The following is a 19,963-nucleotide window of genomic DNA, read 5'->3' on the forward strand; positions in this document are numbered from 1 at the left end:
CGTTATTTTTATTATAACTTTCGTGGGACATACTAAATTAATTATTATGTTATCGGCTTACTCACGTAACTAGAAAAAAACAGAATAAGTTGATGAGGAACTCGCCTAGTTTCAAGCCATGCTAGAGGCTCATATTCATGAGCAGCTTTCCACGACAATCGCCGCGTCGTGTGTATGAAACTAGGCGAGTTCCTCATCAAACAGTTACGTGAGTAAGCCGATAACATATTAATTAAAACAAACGTTACCCAATTATTTACCTACACACATACGTTTCCGTAAAGCAATTGCATAAAAACTGAACTATCTATTTGTCTAAACACGCTTAGTTTCACGGTCAAAGTAATATATTAGTGTAACATGTATTCGTCTGTCAGTATGGGAGCAACTGTTAAAATCTTTGCCCACGCTTCAAGCTCAACAAACAACTATTCATACGAAAACTGTTTATTTCGCAATCAAAACTGTTTGGGTGCTATTTTTGTAATTGCACTGCAGACTGTTACAAGAATTCAGATTGATCAGTGTCTATTGAAAAAGTGTCTGTGGATTCTTGTAACCGTGTAAAAAAAATATCAGACTAAGTTTTTTTGATTTGCCAGCAAATCTATGAACGTATTTTTTTGCTTTTACATTGTGCTATGAATGTTTTAATACGGTGTTTGGATCGGATCTGAAATTGACCTGGTGTAGGTGTAGAACAATAAAAACGCTCTTTATGATGAAGAACAATGGAATAGTTAGACAGTCTTCGATTAATTGCCAAATAACCAAGAAGCCATAAAACCTATTTATGAAAGTCCACGAATAGTAAAAATTCTTAAGAACTCTGTTGCTATGAAACGTAAAAGCAGACAAAACAAATCCTGTCAAACAGCACGTAGAACAACAATATTTATGAAATAAACAAAAATAATGAAGTCAATAATACAATAGACGAAATTATTAGCACAAACAAGAACCACAGAACATGGAAACAAACAATTAAAAGTTTTAACGCAACAAATTATATTGTTACGGACGAAAATTTTAGTATAAAGTTTTAACATTAACAAACAATGGGAAGTAAGTCCATTCTTGTTGCTATTCTGTATTACTTAGTAACTTTCATCCATTGTTCACTTTGTATCGCAGACGTCTCTTAGAACAGCGGCGAGCATAGAATAGGTTTCTAACAAAACCTTTTCTTCCGTCCGTATGTTGATATGTAAGGGGTCGTATGGGTTGTTCTATCAATATATACAGCTGTAATAGCTCCCTAGAAATTACTCATTTGGACGGAATAGAATAGACGGAACTTTTCCATTTTCCATACTTGTATGGCACTTACTGAAATTTTCAAGTTCTTTCTAAAATTGACTCCATTTGGTGTGTTTGTGTTCTAATATATTTTGTGAACTAGCTTTTACCGTGGCTTCGCTCATGTTATGAACTATTACTATTAACGGAATTTATCAAAATCCTTAAGGGATACCTATGAGCCCGATCGGTTTAAAATTGTCAAAGTTCCCTACAAACTTTCATCCCCTATTTTATCCCCATGAGGGTAGAATTAATCGAAGTCCTTTCTTAGGGAATGCCTACGCCATATCATTTACCTGCATGCTAAATTTCAGCCCGTTGCGTCCAGTGGTTTGGGCTGTGCGTTGTTAGATCACTATGTCAGTCAGTCAGTCACCTTTGAGTTTTATGTATTTAGATAGCACCATATCGAATATATCCTAACAAGCGCGTTTGAATGACTGGATGCATTACCATTACTTGTGACATTAACTAACGGTAAAACGGGGTGAATAGATACAGAAAAGGGTGAATAAATGTTGGGAAAATGTCCTAACATCTATTCACCACATTCCTATTCTATCCCTTGAATTCTATTCACCCCGTTTTACGGTATCATGTTTAGCATTTCATAATGAGAAAAACCAATACGTATCTACTATTAATTTCTTAATTTTCAGGACGCAAAGAAAGCAAACGAAAAAGTTCCATTACTCTATCTGGATTCTTCAGTCATGTCGTGGGGTATTTTGTATATTGTGTCCTCAGAACTATACCCATACTGTGCTATCTTGCTATAGGCATCCTTTACATCATTTACTCAAGTGTTCACTATTGGATCTTCTGCTGTTAACACATTACCATGTATATCAGTACCTTCTTCAACATAAAAACGTTCAATAAGTCGCGTCTGTGCCTCCACAAGTTCAAGCTAAGATAATAGGAGTAAGATTATAAAAGTAGTATTTTATCCAAATGCAAATGCAGCTCTCATCGCTAAAATGTCCTTGCCAAATTTTGTTTTTGGTTGTTTTGATTAAATAACATAGGCCCTAAACTTAGTTTATTTGGTTTTATTTCATGATCTTCGCTTAAATGGTTTTTAGGTTTAATAATTTTATTTAATTCTAAGGTCTTACTTCTTAGCTGCGGAATACCTAGCGAGTTTACCGGGGCTTGAAAAGCAGGAGTAGGAACGGGGTGGTTTTTAGTCAGTAAGAGTCTGACATTCTTTCGCGCCTCCCTCTCACGGAAGTCATTGGATGATAAAAAAAAGGTCTTACTTCTTAACCAGTTGAATAAATGTATGAACAGAGTCGTCCAAAATAAGATAAAAATGTGTAGAGATTGGATGTTTTTACATCAATTTGATTCTCTTATATCAAATGCCACTTAGTCCTTCGATTTATGGCCTGTCTCTCTATAATAAATCTCGACAAATAAAAACTATATCGTACTAAGGTAACAGCGGTCTCATACCGCGACCTTCGCTAAATTCATTACCAACTAATGACCTTGAAAGTTTTATACTCAAGGGTGAGATAAAAGCCAGCTTCGTGTTTAAGGACTGGGACACACTGTTGGTAAGTAATTTTAGCAAATTAGCAAAATTGAAGTACGTTTGATACCTATAATAAGAGAATCCCCACATACTATTTCCTATGTACATTTGGGTCAAGTTTTAGGGAATATTAATGTGATCCTTGATAAGTGTAACATATAAGTCTCATGTACATATTTGGAGCTAATTTATTGCTATATTTGCTATTCATCCCATGGTTTTATGAAGATAGATTTATTCTTATAAGGTTCATTCACCTCGGGCAATTCTCGGATAGATGGATCGATATTCTTTTGAACAGCTATTTAGATACTTATCATCATCCAAATGTTACTGTTCCATTGCTGTTAAGAAAAGGTCTCTTCCCACACGGAGAAGAAGATACTAATGTACTATTTATAATCTATCTAATTTTTACAATGGATTTTCCAAAACTGCTCGGTACTGAGCAACTCCGCAAGTCTGTCTCGTCCTTAACATTGAACGTCGGTATCGTGAGCGCGGTACATTTCATAGCAAATGATATCGATCACACAGACGACTGAGGAAGCTACAAAAATGTGTTTATTCGCGTATGATTTATGACCATCAGACATGTTTCGAAGACGTGAACTTGGGCCCACATTGGCATTGATCACTGTCATGTCTCCGTTAGGGATGGGAAAGGGTGTCGATAAAGATAGTTTATAGGTGTTGGGTGTTATGACGTTTCGTAGCTAATGATTAGCTTTTTGTACCTCGAATTTTTTTTAGGTAAACATGATCGTTTTGATTGATAGGTTGTTTTTTGCGTATATGTAACTTTTTAACGTAAAAGAAATAAAGAGAGAGATAAACTTCGTCTTGACGATAATTCTAAGGCTAAATTAAGAGTTTCAGTCAGCTTTCAAATAAGGTCTTACGAAAAAATCTTATATTTCCACTAAATATCAGAAGAACCGGCGCTACGGACTTCTTATTAGTCGGTTTACGGGAGCTCCCTACTCGTAAAGCAGGAGTAACAACAGGGTGTTTTAGTCTGTAAAAGTCTGACGCCACCTCTCACCTCGCGCAAGGTGAGTCATTGGATGATTTTACCCCAAAAAAAAAAGTATAAGAAGACGAATCAGATTTTGAAAACGATAGACTTGTCGGAAATGTATATTCACTGTCTACCTTTTCTTTATAAAGTAGAAATAAGGAATAAAGAATTAATATCACCACAATCAACAATAATACATAAACCGAAAAAAAAAAATAGTAGAACCCTAATCGCCGTAGTCGAAACCGACATGAAATATTATTATATCAGACATAGCAAGTACCAACACGATCATAACAATTGACAATGACATTGACATTTGGCGGCCATTTTTCTCTCGACGTCATTTGTTACGCATCACATCCCTAGTCAGTGTACCCCTACACATGCCCCTTTCCACATGAGACAGCATGTTTTTATACGTTCCCTGTTTGTTCAGGAAGCCATTAGCTAACAGGACTACAGATAGAAATAAAATAGTACTAAGATAAAGCTGGTATACACAGGGTGTAACAAAATACCCATATACATCAAGAAGCACTGAAGAATACAGGTTAAATAGAAACTCTTATTAGAACTTATGACGGGATATTTACCATGTTTATTCATTTTGATGAGTTTCCGATATTTCCCGATCCCAGTTAATTCGTGATCATGGTGCTTACAACAGTGCCGAAATATCGGAAACTCATCAAAATGAATAAACATGGTAAATATCCCGTCATAAGTTCTAATAATAGTGTTAGTGACCATGTCAGTTTAAAAACTTAAATAAAAACTCTACACAAAGTTTCAGCATAAAATACGTTTAAAAAAATTGGCACCAAATACATGGTGTCGCATGTTCTTGATTTTAAATCATCATACAAATGTATCACAACACTACAGGGTCACTCGGTAATTACGAAACATTTCTTCTGTAAATCTGATCGCCTAGTACCAGTATGTACCTAATTTTGATGTTCGGTTTCTGGAATTTTATGTATTGGAAAAATTCATAACTTCGTTCCATGAAAACATGAGTTTAAAAAACCCTTCCCGTATTGTTTGTTATGTTGTCTAGAAACCGTGCACTTGATATGTATACCCCCTTTTTGTTACACCGTGTATAAATAATTGTGGAACATACCTAGAGTTGCATTGCGTTGTAAATCACCGGTTAAATGGGACAGCTATTTTAAATCGGGAATGTTTGCATGCTTAACATAATTAAATGGTCGATAAATTTTATTGTTGTATTTAATATGTTTTATGTTTGTATGTAAACTATGATAGTTATTATATTAATATTGCTGTTATAATGTATAAATATTTTATTTATTTCGTTATAATGCTGGCTTTGTGAGAGAGCGGGACTTTGAATTACCGTGTCCATAATCTTCATTTATTGACATTATAGGCTTCCGTGAAACAGGACTTATGTATGATATATACAAATATATCCAAAGGTTTTAATTTCGAAAAAAAATTATAATGTTATATAGGGTTTTATATTAGGTGTGTCTTAAAATTGAATTAAATTATATAAGCACATATTACTGACTACCTCGTTAGTGGAGTTGTCTCGGGTTCGATTCCCGTGTCAAGCAAAGTATTAGGTATTGGGTTTTTTCGGATTTTCGAAAATTCCTTGCCCGGTATATGGCAATAGGCTTGTGGCGACACATTGACAAGTAACAAGTGACAGATGACAGAAGTCGCACATAGACTATCGACGAGCAAATCAACGGATGACGTCACAAATATCCTGCATCGCACATACGAAGTTTACATGCGAATTAACACGGATAGAAAATCCCAACGAACAACAGTTGGGCAGTAAGCCCGCCAGGCATGATCACCTCGCCTGGTCGGAGGATCCTCCTTTGCTTAGGGAACTTTACTCTCTGTTCCCTAAAGTGGTGACCCCGACGTGATTGAAACCAACCTTCACGGAGCAGATCAGCACCGTCATCCTTATCGCCATCTCCCTCACCCATCACTTCTCCGCTGAGCGGTAATCAAGTCGCAGCCAACCAGCATCCTCGGCCTCATCAGGGACCACCACACGCTACATCGAAGATATGCAGCCTGGTTCTTCCCTACGGCCTCATCAGCGTCTAGGCACAGCACTTCTGCACACGGTCTGAGGACGTCTTCCTCCCGTCAACGCAGACGCCCGCCACTACGCACCTACCCTCGCAGCATCTATTCCCCGACTCACCGTGGGACACTGCGAGCTTCACTACTCCGACTCACTGGAGTATCGCCCTGCACCGCTCACCCGACTCACTGGGCATTCAGCGGCACAGTTCCGACTCACTGGAACTAGGGACATTCTACACTGGCTCTGGCACCGCTCATCTCAAGCATCGACAGCCGTCTCAACAGGATCGACCTCCGGTCTTGGATGAGTGATGTGGCGACACATTGACAAGTAACAAGTGACAGATGACAGAAGTCGCACATAGACTATCGACGAGCAAATCAACGGATGACGTCACAAATATCCTGCATCGCACATACGAAGTTTACATGCGAATTAACACGGATAGAAAATCCCAACGAACAACAGTTGGGCAGTAAGCCCGCCAGGCATGATCACTCGCCTGGTCGGAGGATCCTCCTTTGCTTAGGGAACTTTACTCTCTGTTCCCTAAAGGCTCACCCCATATTACATGGGACACATAACACAAATGGTGAAAAGTGGGTGAACATTGTGCAATGGCAGTACGTGCCGTAATGTGCACCTCTGCATACCCCTTCGACGTTAAAAGGCGTGACGTTGCAAAACATAATCCTGCATAGCCCACATTAGAAAAGCCTGTTACTATCTACATGCCCATGTTCGTTTCGTTCTAGCAATAGTAACCACTTAATCCGGATTTCACTAGTTGGAGAGCAATCAATCGTTCTCCGTAGAGGCTTTACATCGACGGCCAACCGCACTCGAAACAAAAAACAATTGCACGAACCATCGGTAGTTGTGTATTGCTTCATTTTATTTGGATTAAGCAAAAGCCGCAATGGTAACTGCTTTTATTAGAAGTTTTGTTGAACGTTGAACTACGATTTTAATGTAAAGCATACTTTTTTCATACGTAAGATAGTTAATTATTTAGCATTTTGTAATAACTATCGTGAAACATACTAAATTAACTAAGAATCACGGTTTATTCACGTACATATACGGTGACGTCGCGCAAACTACTGCGTAGAATAGGCTGCGCGTCTGCGCACGCTGCTCATGATGAAGAGTCCCTCTGTGACTCGAAACTAGTAGAGCTTTTCTCGAGTAATTTAACACTTTGGCTGCCAACAAAAATCTGTTGAAGGCGAATCCTCCGCTAGCGCCGGTCATTTTGACCCCCCAATGGCAGCCAACGTGTTAAGTGAGTAAACCATGATTTTTAGTTTATTTAGCACTTGCATAGGAACACTTGAGAATATACAAATAGTCAGGATGAAATATTAAATGGATGTAATAATAAATATCCACATCAGAGTGATATGACTAACTGGTCTTGAGTAAGCGTGATGATTAACATTCGTTGCAATTCGAAGTTATTGACGAAATATCTCTCATAGTGCGAAATTCAATATTAGATTCTATATGCAGAGCATAGCATCAATACATTTAGCGAGCTTTTCTACCAGAGATGTGCTATAATATAGTTATGCTACAAAGATCTAATAGCTAACTGTGAAACTATGTGACCATTTCCATTGATACTAAGCAATGTAGCTGTGCGAGGAAGATGCGCAACTCGAGTATGCGATGTATCAATAGTAGGGAAGCCATGCATAGCACGCATCCATAGCACGCATATTTCCAAATAAAACATAGCTAAGCTGAGTCCGTTTCCACTAGTGCTATGCTATGTGTACCAATGAATATGATTGGTGGAAGCCAAACGCATTCACAGCAACGTAGCACAGCACATCTCTTGTGGAAAAGTGGAAATAATTATGATATATCAAACACCATTTATGTTATAAACTTATTCCAATGAAAAAATCAATCCACTTTCAAAACGTCAAAATAGAATTGTCCATCCGTCTTAATATCTAGTAACTGAATGTATATAGGCTGCTATTACTCCTTTTAAATAAAAACCTTCAACAAAATAAGATAATACCAATAATGTATTCTAAGCGTAGTACATTTAACAATCACTTGCCGCTGTACTAGAAATAGCAGTCGAGTTATTCAGACGCTCGTTTACACGCATCGCGAGTACGTTAATAGGTTAACACAGATTCAATGGCAGTACGCAAGTATTTGCATGAACTAAACACACTTCATAAAACATGTTGTTTGTTTTTAATTGTTATTTATTACCACTTAGCTTTTTATGGTATAAGCTGGTAAACGAGAAGACGGATCGTCTGATGGTAAGCAATCGCCATCGCCTATGGACACCCGAAACACCAGAGGCGTTACAAGTGCGTTATAATATCTTTGGGCACGACCCATTGCTTTTATCACAATGCACAATCATCACATAGTATCTTCTCTTTGTTACTTTCTTCATGGGGGCGACAATAAAAAAAATATTAATAAAAATTGTAATTGTATTTAGATTAAGATTGGCTTTTAAAATATATATTTTTTAAACCAATAACAAAACTATTGCATTGTGTATCGTTGTGAAAGTGAGGTTACCGGAGGCAAAATTACCCCTCTTCTCAATCCTAGATTCCCCAACATCCCAACAACTCTTAAATTCCTAACCCTCAAAAGGCCGGCAACGCACTTGTAACGCCTCTGGTGTTTCGGGTGACCATGAGCGGCGTCGATTCCTTACCAGCAGGTGATCTGTCTGCTCGTTTACCGGCTTATCCCATAAAACAAAAACTGTAATGTCTCACCGTAAACACTTGCTAAGAAAGACTCAGAGGCAGCTACTCAACATTTTTCAAATACTTTTCCTGGACTTAAAGCACAGCTTGCATTTCTATCTTAATTTTTTTTCTTACTTTTTTATTTCAAAATTGTTTTCCCTTTCTTTCAAAGTTGACGGTTTCAAAGTTATGATTTGTGTCACAAAACTTCGTGCTCGTGGACTTATTAAAAAAAAAACAACTTTTTTATTTATGGCCCTTCAGCGAAACAATTTGGGCTTTGGATTATTTTTAAAGTTAGGACGTTGTTACAACTTAAAATGCAGTTATGTTAATTTTATTACCAAGAATACATAGGATTATCAACAGTGTTGTTTACTCAGAGAAGAATTCCTCATTGGTTGACTGGTCGCAAATGGGATTGCAGAGTAAGATATCTCTGGTTCAAGTCCCGGGTCGCTCAAAGTATTATTGAAGTTTATTGATTTTCAGCAATGACTCTAGAACACAACTCTGGTTTTCTTCTGAAAATTCAACCCAAGACACTTGCTCTATGTCGTTGCACCTACAATCTATAAGGCTTATACACAAAGATAAATAATTTACTTAATAAAATAAATAAATAACATTTTCACACAAACTTATTCTGAAAGGGTTAGTGGCTTTAACTTAGACATAAAGCCTTTATTTTCTGCTAAATCAGTTCGTTCCATCAATCATCATTGACTTCTATTTTGATATCATTATTATAGATGCATGCTTCTACAAGTCACGATCCTTTGAAAACTTATATTAAATTAATGAGGTTTATACAAAGCTATTTTTAGTTCACAATGAGAAAGTATTTTGTTAAAGATTATGGTGTATTTACATGGGCTTACATTGAAAAGGTTATAATAATTTTAACTTTAATGTTACAAATATAATAACTGGGTGGTGAAAGATTATAGTAAATGGCGTTCTATTGTCTCTGCCTACCCCCATGTTCGACGGGCCTGAGGTTATGTATGTATACAAGTGTAAAAATGTCAACTTTAATTTTGTAGAATGTGGCCACTGCTAAGATGTATTAGCTAAGTTGTGAAACTATGTGATCGTTTCAACTGATATTAAGCTATGTAGCCGTGCGAGGAAGATGTGCAGCTCAAGTTTGCGATGTATCGATAGTAGCACACATCCATAGCACGCATCTTTCCATATAAAAACATAGCTTAACTGAGTCCGTTTCCATCAGCGCTAAGTTATTTATACCAATGAATATGATTGGTGGAAGAACACCCTCAAACACCACGCTTGCTCAATGCAGTTTGGCGATTTCAAACTTATAATTAAAAATCTTAAGTGCAGGTTTCCTTGCGATATTAATTTGAAGTTTAAATATAGAAGACTTCACAATACAAAATATTCTATAATAAACTATGCAGCATGATTAATGTGCACACTTCAATACGTCATTAACTATTGTTAAAAGTTCTATTGAAGTCAATAATTTTGAAAGATCAGTAACCTGTATTGAACTCACTTTGATGTGCAAACTTAGAAATATAATAGACAAGTATCGTTTCATAAAAGAGTTCAATATTTAACGTAAAATGAATATTAGAGCCATTGTTTTCAATCATATTATTGTACTTTTACTATTGTAGAAAAATGAAAAACGAAATAACCCAATTTTGTCTACCCTGTTGGAGATAGACATGAGGTTATGCATGTATGAAAGATGTTTTTGCTGTAATTTCTTGTAGTATATAAAAAGACAGTAGTGATTAGTTTTATCCTATTCTTTCAATATTCAACGTAATTCTTTGATAGTTAAGCTTAACCAGAAGAACAAGCCTAATTCATTTGTTAGATAATTGATTTATTTTAATAGTCGGAATCGAGATTTGAACATAAAACTCTTTATTGGACAGTCTTACTCACGATTAGGTCAATTATGTACAATTACAATACAATCTTGCAGTACTATTCTGAAAGCAATATCACCACGTAAGCCACGCTTTCATCATTACATACGAAACTTTAATCTCAACGGATTCAGAAGCGTCTAGCGACTTAGCAAAATGAATTTACAGAATAGCACTGCAGCGTTGCGATAATCAAAGAGGACTTACCTACCTTTCATTTCGTTTAAGAAAACTTTTCTCACAACTGTGTAGGTATCTTTAACGTAAAACTGCATAACGTAAACTAACTGTAAAACATTCAGAAAGTATGGGACAGCCATGCTTCGGTACGAATGGGCCGGCTCGGCCGGAGTGCTACCACGGGCTCACAGAAAACCTACGTGAAACAACGCTTGCGTTGTGTTTCGTTGTGAGTGAGGTTACCGAAGGCCCAATACCCTCTTTTCCTTATCTTCCCAATCCCTTTAGATACATTTAAATTCCTAACCCCCAAAAAACCGGAAACGCAATGTAACGCCTCTGGTGTTTCGGGTGTCCATGGGAGGCGACGATTGCTTACTATCATCCGTCTGCTTGTTACCGGCTAATCTATTATATAAAATAAAAATAAGTCGGGTTTTTCTTCCTGACGCTATAACTCCAGAACGCACGAACCAATTTCCTCGATTTTGCACTCGTTGGTCCGTGAGGTTTATAGCAAAGAAAAGCAGAAAAACAGGGAAGAAAAGCAGAAAAATGGAGTTGGTGTAGAATGGAGTTTCCTACGGGTACTAGTAGTAGTACCGTATAAAAACTGACCAGTATCTATCTTTAAAGTAAAAATGTGAAGGTCAGATAAGATCCAAGGATTCCAAAGTTATTTGTATGCAATGCAGGTGCAACTGAGGTCACAGTTATTGAGGATTTCTACAAGGATGTCATAAAATCCTTCGTGGTGCACTGATTTTATATTTCTTTCCACTTTTATCTATACTAGGTTTACAGTCACTGTTTCACTTGTGATATTTGAGACATTAATAGTTAATAATACACTTCAATGCTCACAAATATATATTATAAACTCTCTTAGCCATGGTAAAAAATCGTATGAAAAACCGTTTAGTAGTTTTTGAGCTTATCGCGGAAAGGTGGACAGAGAAATATGAAGGGTTATTTTATAATATCACTGTCAAGTACATAAAAATCTAGTACCAAATTACTTCCTAAGAGCAAAAATCCGAGCTATTCTAATTAACTAACTAGCGGTGATTAGAGCACTAACTTTTCATTTTGCTCAGCATGCTTGTTAAAAATACTTATTCAAAAAGTAACCTCGTTAGTGTTGGAGATTAAAATGATGCTCTGGACCAAAATTATGTTCCTAGTAGATATATGTTGTCTGGTCTATATCTGGTTTATTTGATACTGAAAACCTGAGTTATAAGTAATTGTTTCTACTGATTACCGCCCCTATAGGAGTACATCTGACTGGATACCAACTTAGACCAGCTTGGTGAGACTGGGCTTCCCTCGAGACGAATGACCTCCGCCTAGTCTATATCTAATTATAATGCCTCAATATACTCTTACGACATTACTAGAGTAGAGATGGTGACTGATGAATCCCATTCTGCATTGACTAACTAGCTCTTACCAAGGGCTTCGCTCGCGTTCCCTTGTGTTAAAAAAACCTACGTGTTATTCCAATCCATTATCTACCCCAGTTCCAAATATTTCGATCCCTTCACCCGTTTTGACGTGATTGAGTTAAAAATATACAGACAATCTCACTCACAATTTTTTACATTTGTAATATTACTAGCTGACCCGACAAACTTCGTACCAGTCCCTGGATTTCCACAAATAATTCAAGACCAAAATTTGCCAAATTGGTCCAGTCATTCTCGAGTTTTAGCGAAATTAACGAACAGCAATTGTTTTTTTATATATTGTATAATATTATGTTCTTAGGTATGTAATATAGAGATAGTAACTTTCATATCTAGAAAACAATATGTAGTGAAATACTTCAGTCAATCTATGATCTATGATGCAAATATGCATTTGCCGTCAACCCGTTTTATGAGTTCTTCATAAAATGTGTCATAAAATTGTTATTACCTGTGTCATTATGTTTTATTTTTCAAAACTAGCGTCTCTGGGGAACTTATGGAACGATCAACCTTGGGTTCTCGACATAATATATCCATATCTGTACTCTTAGTATGAATTTACTTTACGTTTAAATTGGGCGCGTCCGGTGTTCTTATTGGCCGGCTCGAATAAAGCAACCAATCAGTACCCTTAGTATGAGTTTGAACGTATAAAGTAATCGAAACGAGAGCGCGTTCAGCGCTCTGATTAGCCAGTTTGAATAAACCAACCAATCCAAGAGCCGAACGAGCTCTCGTTTCGATTACTTTAAACGTAAAGAAAACTCGTACTAAGGATACAGGATAGTGGATTTTAAGCAGTTTTCATAAAATTTATAAAAGTTTGTAAATAAAACCTCTGATCTGATATTTATTTGAGAGTTAGTTTTTACGAGATTTATGTCACGATTGGTGAGAATTTCTGGGGTCTTGAAGTCGAATTTTTAAGTCCATTTTGCTCCATTCATTTAGGTACTTTATTTTCAGGTATTTTATGTTATCTTACTAATACATATTATAAATATGAAAATTTGCGAGTTTGTTTGTTACTCAATCATGTCAAAATGACTTAAAGGATCAGGGTGAAATTTAGAACAGGCGTAGATTATGGTTTGGAACAACATATATGTTTCTTTATCTTATCTTTAGGTTATCTTTTATCCCACGGGAACGTGGGTTAAATCAGTTTTTATATAAATTGGGAAATCAGTACTAAATTGTCGCTATTCCAAATTCCACACGGTCCAAAACTCCTTTGTCCTTTAAGAAAACATGTTTACTTCATGTGGTCACGTATAGAATAGTAAACAGATACCGTGTCCCAATTTTTACAGAACGTAACCTAACTACGGCTAAAATTAGGTTAACTTTTAAACCAGATTTGGTCTGAGCTTATTCATACTTTACATGAAAAAACCGGCCATTTTCCACACTCGCTCGTTATACCGTGTTATCTGATTATTACATTACTGCTCCTACGTGAAAGCAATGGGGTATGTTCTAGTTGGTCAAGTAATATTGATCCAGTAGCTAGTTTATGAATAGAGTTTACATATAGACAAAGTAAATTTAAAAATATCTGTTAACTGTATTGCTCAACAGCAAGGAAAAGTCACTGGTCAATTACAAACATCTTCTTTATAAAGCTAAAACGTCCTAATATTGACACATTATCAAAATATTATCACTCATGGAATCTGAAATATTACTATTACCTTAAAAAAACACATTTCGATTTAGACTCAGACTTAGACACGAGTCGCGGACTACCTAGCGGGATACTGGAGCTCCGGCTCGAAAAACAGCGTGGTTTTTAGTCATTTTCCCCCTCAAAAGAAGACACTTTTATTCTGAAATTAAAATTATTTTCATAAACAAGACAAACCAAGTGCTGAGAAATAAAACGAAAAAAAAACGTCGGCCCATTTAACATAAAAAAAAATTCACTGCCATTAATAAACAATGATAAACCTATAACAAATAATATGAATCTTAGTAAAACTGAAAAATATAAATACTTATATTAATAATACTGCCTTCAATCTCTTATAACCTACATAGCATCAAAAACACCTACAAGCAGAGAACACAACATTGTTTTACTGTATCAAAGTACTTGCCTATACGACTCGCTGAATGTAAACGCTCCATAAAACTGACTGCATACGAGGCGCGGCCGTGCCATAAGAAAATATGGCGGTGAATATTGTGTTGAAAACTTAAGTGCCTCCACTGAGTTTACAGTTTCTTTAACAATATGAAACGTGAAATGATGTCGTGTTCTAACATGTCGCGCGGAGTAACGTTGTTATTTTTTTCTTTTGTTTTTTTTTTGAGGCTTGCTTGATGTTTGACACCATACATGCTCGACTAGTGCGGTTTATAATGTCAAATGCTAGTATTGAGCATAAAATCTAGGGTCCAATTTCTGGGTTGAGCAAAGTGTGTATTATTGGATTATTTTTAAGGTTAATTATTACTTATTTCCTTATAAAGAACATGGTTCACTTACAATGAATTTAAATTGTTACTAGGAATATAAAACTACGACAATGATCAAACCGCGATTATTTTCTCAACCTATATTTAAACATAACAATTGATTGATACGTTTAATATTATTTGGCAAATTATTATATAATTGTACTTCCTCATATGTTATACATCTTTTGCCGTACGCGAAGTCTGACGTTGTGTGTGGCAATATGCCCTTACTACATGAATAGTGGTGCTGCATACGATTTTTCCAGGAATTTAAACAACAAAAACGGTAACAAAACTCACAGTCGAAAACCGATATTTACATAATTTTCAAGTAATAACCCATAAATTGGCGTAAACGTATGTGTAAGTAGGCAGTCATCCAATTCCGCAGTTATTACCGCTGCATGCATTAATACCTGCTGTGCATGTTTCCGACGGCACGCAGGAAGCTTACATCTGGGCCAACGGAGCTCCACTTGGGGCACGTTCATCATATTACTATTTTATTATTTTATAAAATATGCACCTTGCTCTTTAGAGTGCACCTGGGCACCTGTGCAAGTGTTGGTATTTACTTAGTGCTTATGTATGTATATAGGGACGGAATATGAAAATAATGTCTCCCATTGTGCACAATTAATTATTCTAGTTTTAGTTTATTGCTCAAGAATACAGTATTTTTTTCAATTTAAGTGTGGGAGAGTCATGCTTCTGCACAAGTGGATCAGAGTGATACCACGGCCTCACAGAAAACCGACGTGAAACAATGCTTGCGTTGTGTTTAGTTGTATGAGTGAGGTTACTGGAGGCCCAATTACCCCTCCTTCCCAATCTTCCCCCAAAAGGCCGGTAACGCACTTGTAACGCCTCTGGTATTTCGGGTGTCCATAGATTTTTTACCATCAGGTGATCCGTACGCTCGTTTACCATAAAAATATAGATAAAGAAAGAGGTAACTTTTTGCCGTTTTTTGTTTACAAACGCAATTTACGTATACATTTCACATCCAGATCGAAAAGCTAGTTCACTCACTAACCTATAAACTGATATATTTGACTAGTAGAGATAGGATTTCGATATAAGTACTTAACAAAATGAAAATTTATGGTTAACATGATATTCTCAATGATAAGTTGTGTTATATGCACTGGTTGATTCCAGTGCATACTTACACTTACTTGCACAATTAAGTTAAATGATCAAAATGGCTGGCCATGTTCGAAATCCATCAAGAATCTAGATGGCCACGCCTGTACGCGTTCGGCCCTCTGATTAGCTGGTTTATTCGAACTGGCCAATCAGAGCGCCGAAAGCACTCTCGTTTCGACTACTTTAAACGTAAAGCGAAGTCGTACTAAGCCTACTGATGTTAGATTACGCAAATGCTGACATGAGCTCTTCCAAGCTGACAATCAATCAATGCCAATCGAAAAAGAAAAACGTTTTCTATTTTCGCATTAAAGGAATGCGACTTATTTTCGCACACTGCTTCTAAAGACTGTTGATTCCAAAGTCTGCAGATAAAATAATAAGCAAATGTCATTAGATTTTAAACCAAGAAAAAGTGTATGGGTATATAATGTTATTCCATTTATTTTTCAAAGTACCTACTCTCAATCCGTTCGTATTTGTGAAGTAAAACTTTTACACTTTTTAAAGAAAGAGTCAAGAATAAGATTTAATTTCCCAAGAGAGAACATTACTTACTCATAAATCAACTACAAATTCGTGGTAGCCTAGAGATTCAAAACGGTTAAAAAGTGAGAGTGCCGGTTCAAAACCTAACAACAGCAAGTACCATAGTGAATATTTTCGAGTTACACGTACTTTCTAACATTATGTAGACACCACTAACAAACGGTGAAGGAAAACATCACGAGGAAACCTGGGCTTTAAATTTCTAATTATAAGTTTGAAATCATCAACCCGCATTGAGCAAGTGTGGTGATTAAACCTTCTCCGTGCGAGACGAGGCTTTGGTCTGCAGTGACCACTTGTAAGTTGTTGATGTGATGTGATCTTACCTAAGAGAGACATTCACGAGACCGATGGTTGATTAAATTGAACTCTGATTGTCGAAATATCAGAAATAACTATATTTTATTCACCTCTTCATGAATCTTGACTTGTCAAACTCAATATATTAACGTCATTATCTCATGAATTTCTAATACACATCTCAACACTTAAATTAAAATACTATTATTAATAGATCCCCTACACAATAGTTCACGAAGAAGTCTCTTTTTATCCAGATTAAATATTATGTTAAAAAGAACTTTGAATATATACAAAGAAGGTCCATTTTTCATTAAACTTCATATAATGATGAAAAGCTTATTGTTTGGCAGATAACGGTTGTAAATAGAATGGTACAAAAGGCACTCTGTTATCGTATTCAGTTATTTTATTACACAAATAAATGAGCAGCTTTCATTTCGTTTTTTGCTGTTGGTTTTTACGCAATTTTAATGGGACTGGGACCTTCGAAATGTGCGTTTGTGGTACGAAATATGTACTTATATTATATCACATCACTCGTGTTGTCCCTCGGGGTACGAGCAGAGGTATATCAACGTTATTTATTTATATTTTATGCACATAAAAAGGTACTTTATGTTGTAAGCATTTTCTGTCCGCATTTGGGTAAATATGTTTTGCCATTTATACATATTTTTGAAACATTGCTAATGTCTAGCTATAACTATACCACTTAAGCTTAACATACGTTCAAGGATAATTTTTATTTAACTCAAACTAACTCTTTTATAACGCATCATGAATAACCAAACCTCCTTCAATGAAAAACCTCTTTTCATATGAGACGTGAGAATATCATCGCAATGTCTGTCAATTTTGACGTTTTGTCAAATACGATCAGATACTATGCATGTGTGTGTAATGTTTTATTTATTGATTTAATATACTTTATAAGCATTATTATTGAAAAATATTAGCGTTCTGTACTTCTCCTACACATAAACTATAAATGTACCAAATTTTATGCTCCTACGTCCGCGCAATTTTCGTAAAAAGGAATAAAAAGTTTTTGCATCACGTATTAATATATAGATTTATTACCTAAATAGTTTTTTATTTGAAAATATACAATAAGTATATGCTTCTTTTACTTACTTCCACATGGAAGTAAGTAAAAGAAGTTTCCAATGTTATATGATATGTATCTACTACTAGTAAAAAATAAACGGTACATTCAATTTGTAACTCTATAACCTTAGTAATATAATATACAATCGTCCCACATATTTCAGTACTCATTATGTATTTGTCCTTACTTCAGACACGAGCCATCGTTGAACGCATGCACTCGGAGCAGCTTTCTATTGCTTCATTTATTATCACAGTCTACGTGAGGCAGGTTTAAATTGTTCATTGTACATTGCTTAGTGGCTTACAGGCTTCCCGCAAAAATGTTTTAACAACCAGAAATGAATATGAGACAAGGTTACAAAGCCGACATTAAAACAAATCCCTAGTTTCTAGTTGGATTTCACCTATACCTATGGGATAATCCTCATGATAGGGATGATAATGGGGTATGAAAACTATAATCTATTTAATCCGACATTTAGGTAACGAAAAAAATAATATTAGACACGTATTTTTTTTATTTTGTCATATAAGATAACAATACCAAGATAAAACGAATCAATAATTAGGAGTGGGAGCAAATAGGCTTCGGTTTATTGAAGCCATAAATTGATTTAACACTTTATCATGTTTTTCTTCATCCATAAAAAAACTACAATTGTATTTTACATGTTTTGGACAAAAATACCAAACATTTTGAATTGATATTTTTATTTTTTTAAATGAATATGATTTTTATCACATAATTTTTGTAAGGGACACTTGTTTATCCTCATAATGAGATATGTTCAAATATATCTCAAGAATTTCCCACGAAAATTTGTCAAAAGGAAATAACGAACACAATATTGTTCGAATCTAAGAAAATGTTTCATTTTTATTAGAAATACAAAAACATATTTCTTTACTGGAAATTTTAAAATTATTTTCTGTCGAATCCATTATAGGTAACAATGGAGATTTCGCTCCTTTTGTACGAAATGGACAAACCATGTAGCCGAATGAGTTTTGTAGAGATTACAATCATAATCGATGAAATACGTCATGTGATATTTTATTGAAAATAAAATGGTTTTATAATAAAATATGGCTTAAAAATATACTATTTTAATTTTTATTTAAGAATCAACTGTAAAAAATCTATTGAAAAAAACTGATAGAGGTCCTAGAGCAAGTCATAAATATGATTACATTGAAAATTGCTACGAAAATGAATTTGCTACGAATCTACGTAGAGGTCTCAGCTACGAATATTCGTAGCGCGCTACGGATATCGTAGTCGGCTACGAAAACAAATACCAATATCAAGTTTTCTTATATGAGATTTTTATGTGACACGTATTCGGGGTATTGGTAAAAATAGTACAAAATAAAAAAAGTTTCTAAATCAAGTAATATAAAGCTCATTTTATATTAACACCTCAGCGTATATAGATTTACGAGTAAGCCAAGTGCGGTCAGTTTCAGGTCGTAGGTCTATTTATCAACTAGACGCTTGTAAAATACTTACGTGACCTAAATTAAATGTCTAGATCGTGTCCTAACTTAATACAAGTTACATTAAACTTTGACAGTTGACATTTCGGATGTCAGATACGTAAAGTATAAGTTTGGCCTGAATCTGAGATTACACTCAAAAAGGTTTATGTCTGCGGTCAGCTTAGAAACGATCCCTTGTCAAAGCAGTCACAATGGTTTCTGTATTTCGTAGATTTATAATTCATGGCATCAGTCATTTCCAGACGTTTTCATCGGGTGTAAATTCTGTATTATAGTATTTAAGTGAAATATTCGATGAATTGATGAAATACGTATATGTATAAGTTTAATTTTAATACATTTATTTTGACTGCCTCGTTGGTCGAGTGGTCGCAAGTGCGACCTTTGTCGGGTGGTAGCACGGAGTCTGAAATTGAGCTTAGTATATGGCAATAGGTTCACCTGCCCTTTACATGTGACTTATAACACACATGGTGAAGATTGTGTATACACTGTATACTGGCATTACGTGTCGTAACGTGCACCTCTGCCCACCCATTCAGGGATAAAGAGGCGTGACGTTGTATTGTTTTGTGTTATTTTGAAGTGTTAAGGAAATTGTTAAGAGGTTTAGAGGAAACTTTTTTTTCTGCTATTAAAAACT

At 35.6% G+C, this 19,963-nt stretch overlaps 1 long non-coding RNA gene across 1 annotated transcript; it reads left to right on the plus strand.

Moving 5' to 3' along the window:
• The first annotated feature begins 845 nt into the window (after nt 1–845).
• LOC118270318 (uncharacterized) lies at nt 846–2,342 on the plus strand. Its single transcript, XR_004783205.2, has 2 exons — nt 846–1,065; nt 1,962–2,342. It is a non-coding gene; the product is annotated as an uncharacterized LOC118270318 (long non-coding RNA).
• The last annotated feature ends 17,621 nt before the right edge of the window (nt 2,343–19,963 follow it).

Source organism: Spodoptera frugiperda, chromosome 13, assembly GCF_023101765.2.
Source record: "Spodoptera frugiperda isolate SF20-4 chromosome 13, AGI-APGP_CSIRO_Sfru_2.0, whole genome shotgun sequence".
Lineage (NCBI taxonomy): Eukaryota > Metazoa > Arthropoda > Insecta > Lepidoptera > Noctuidae > Spodoptera > Spodoptera frugiperda.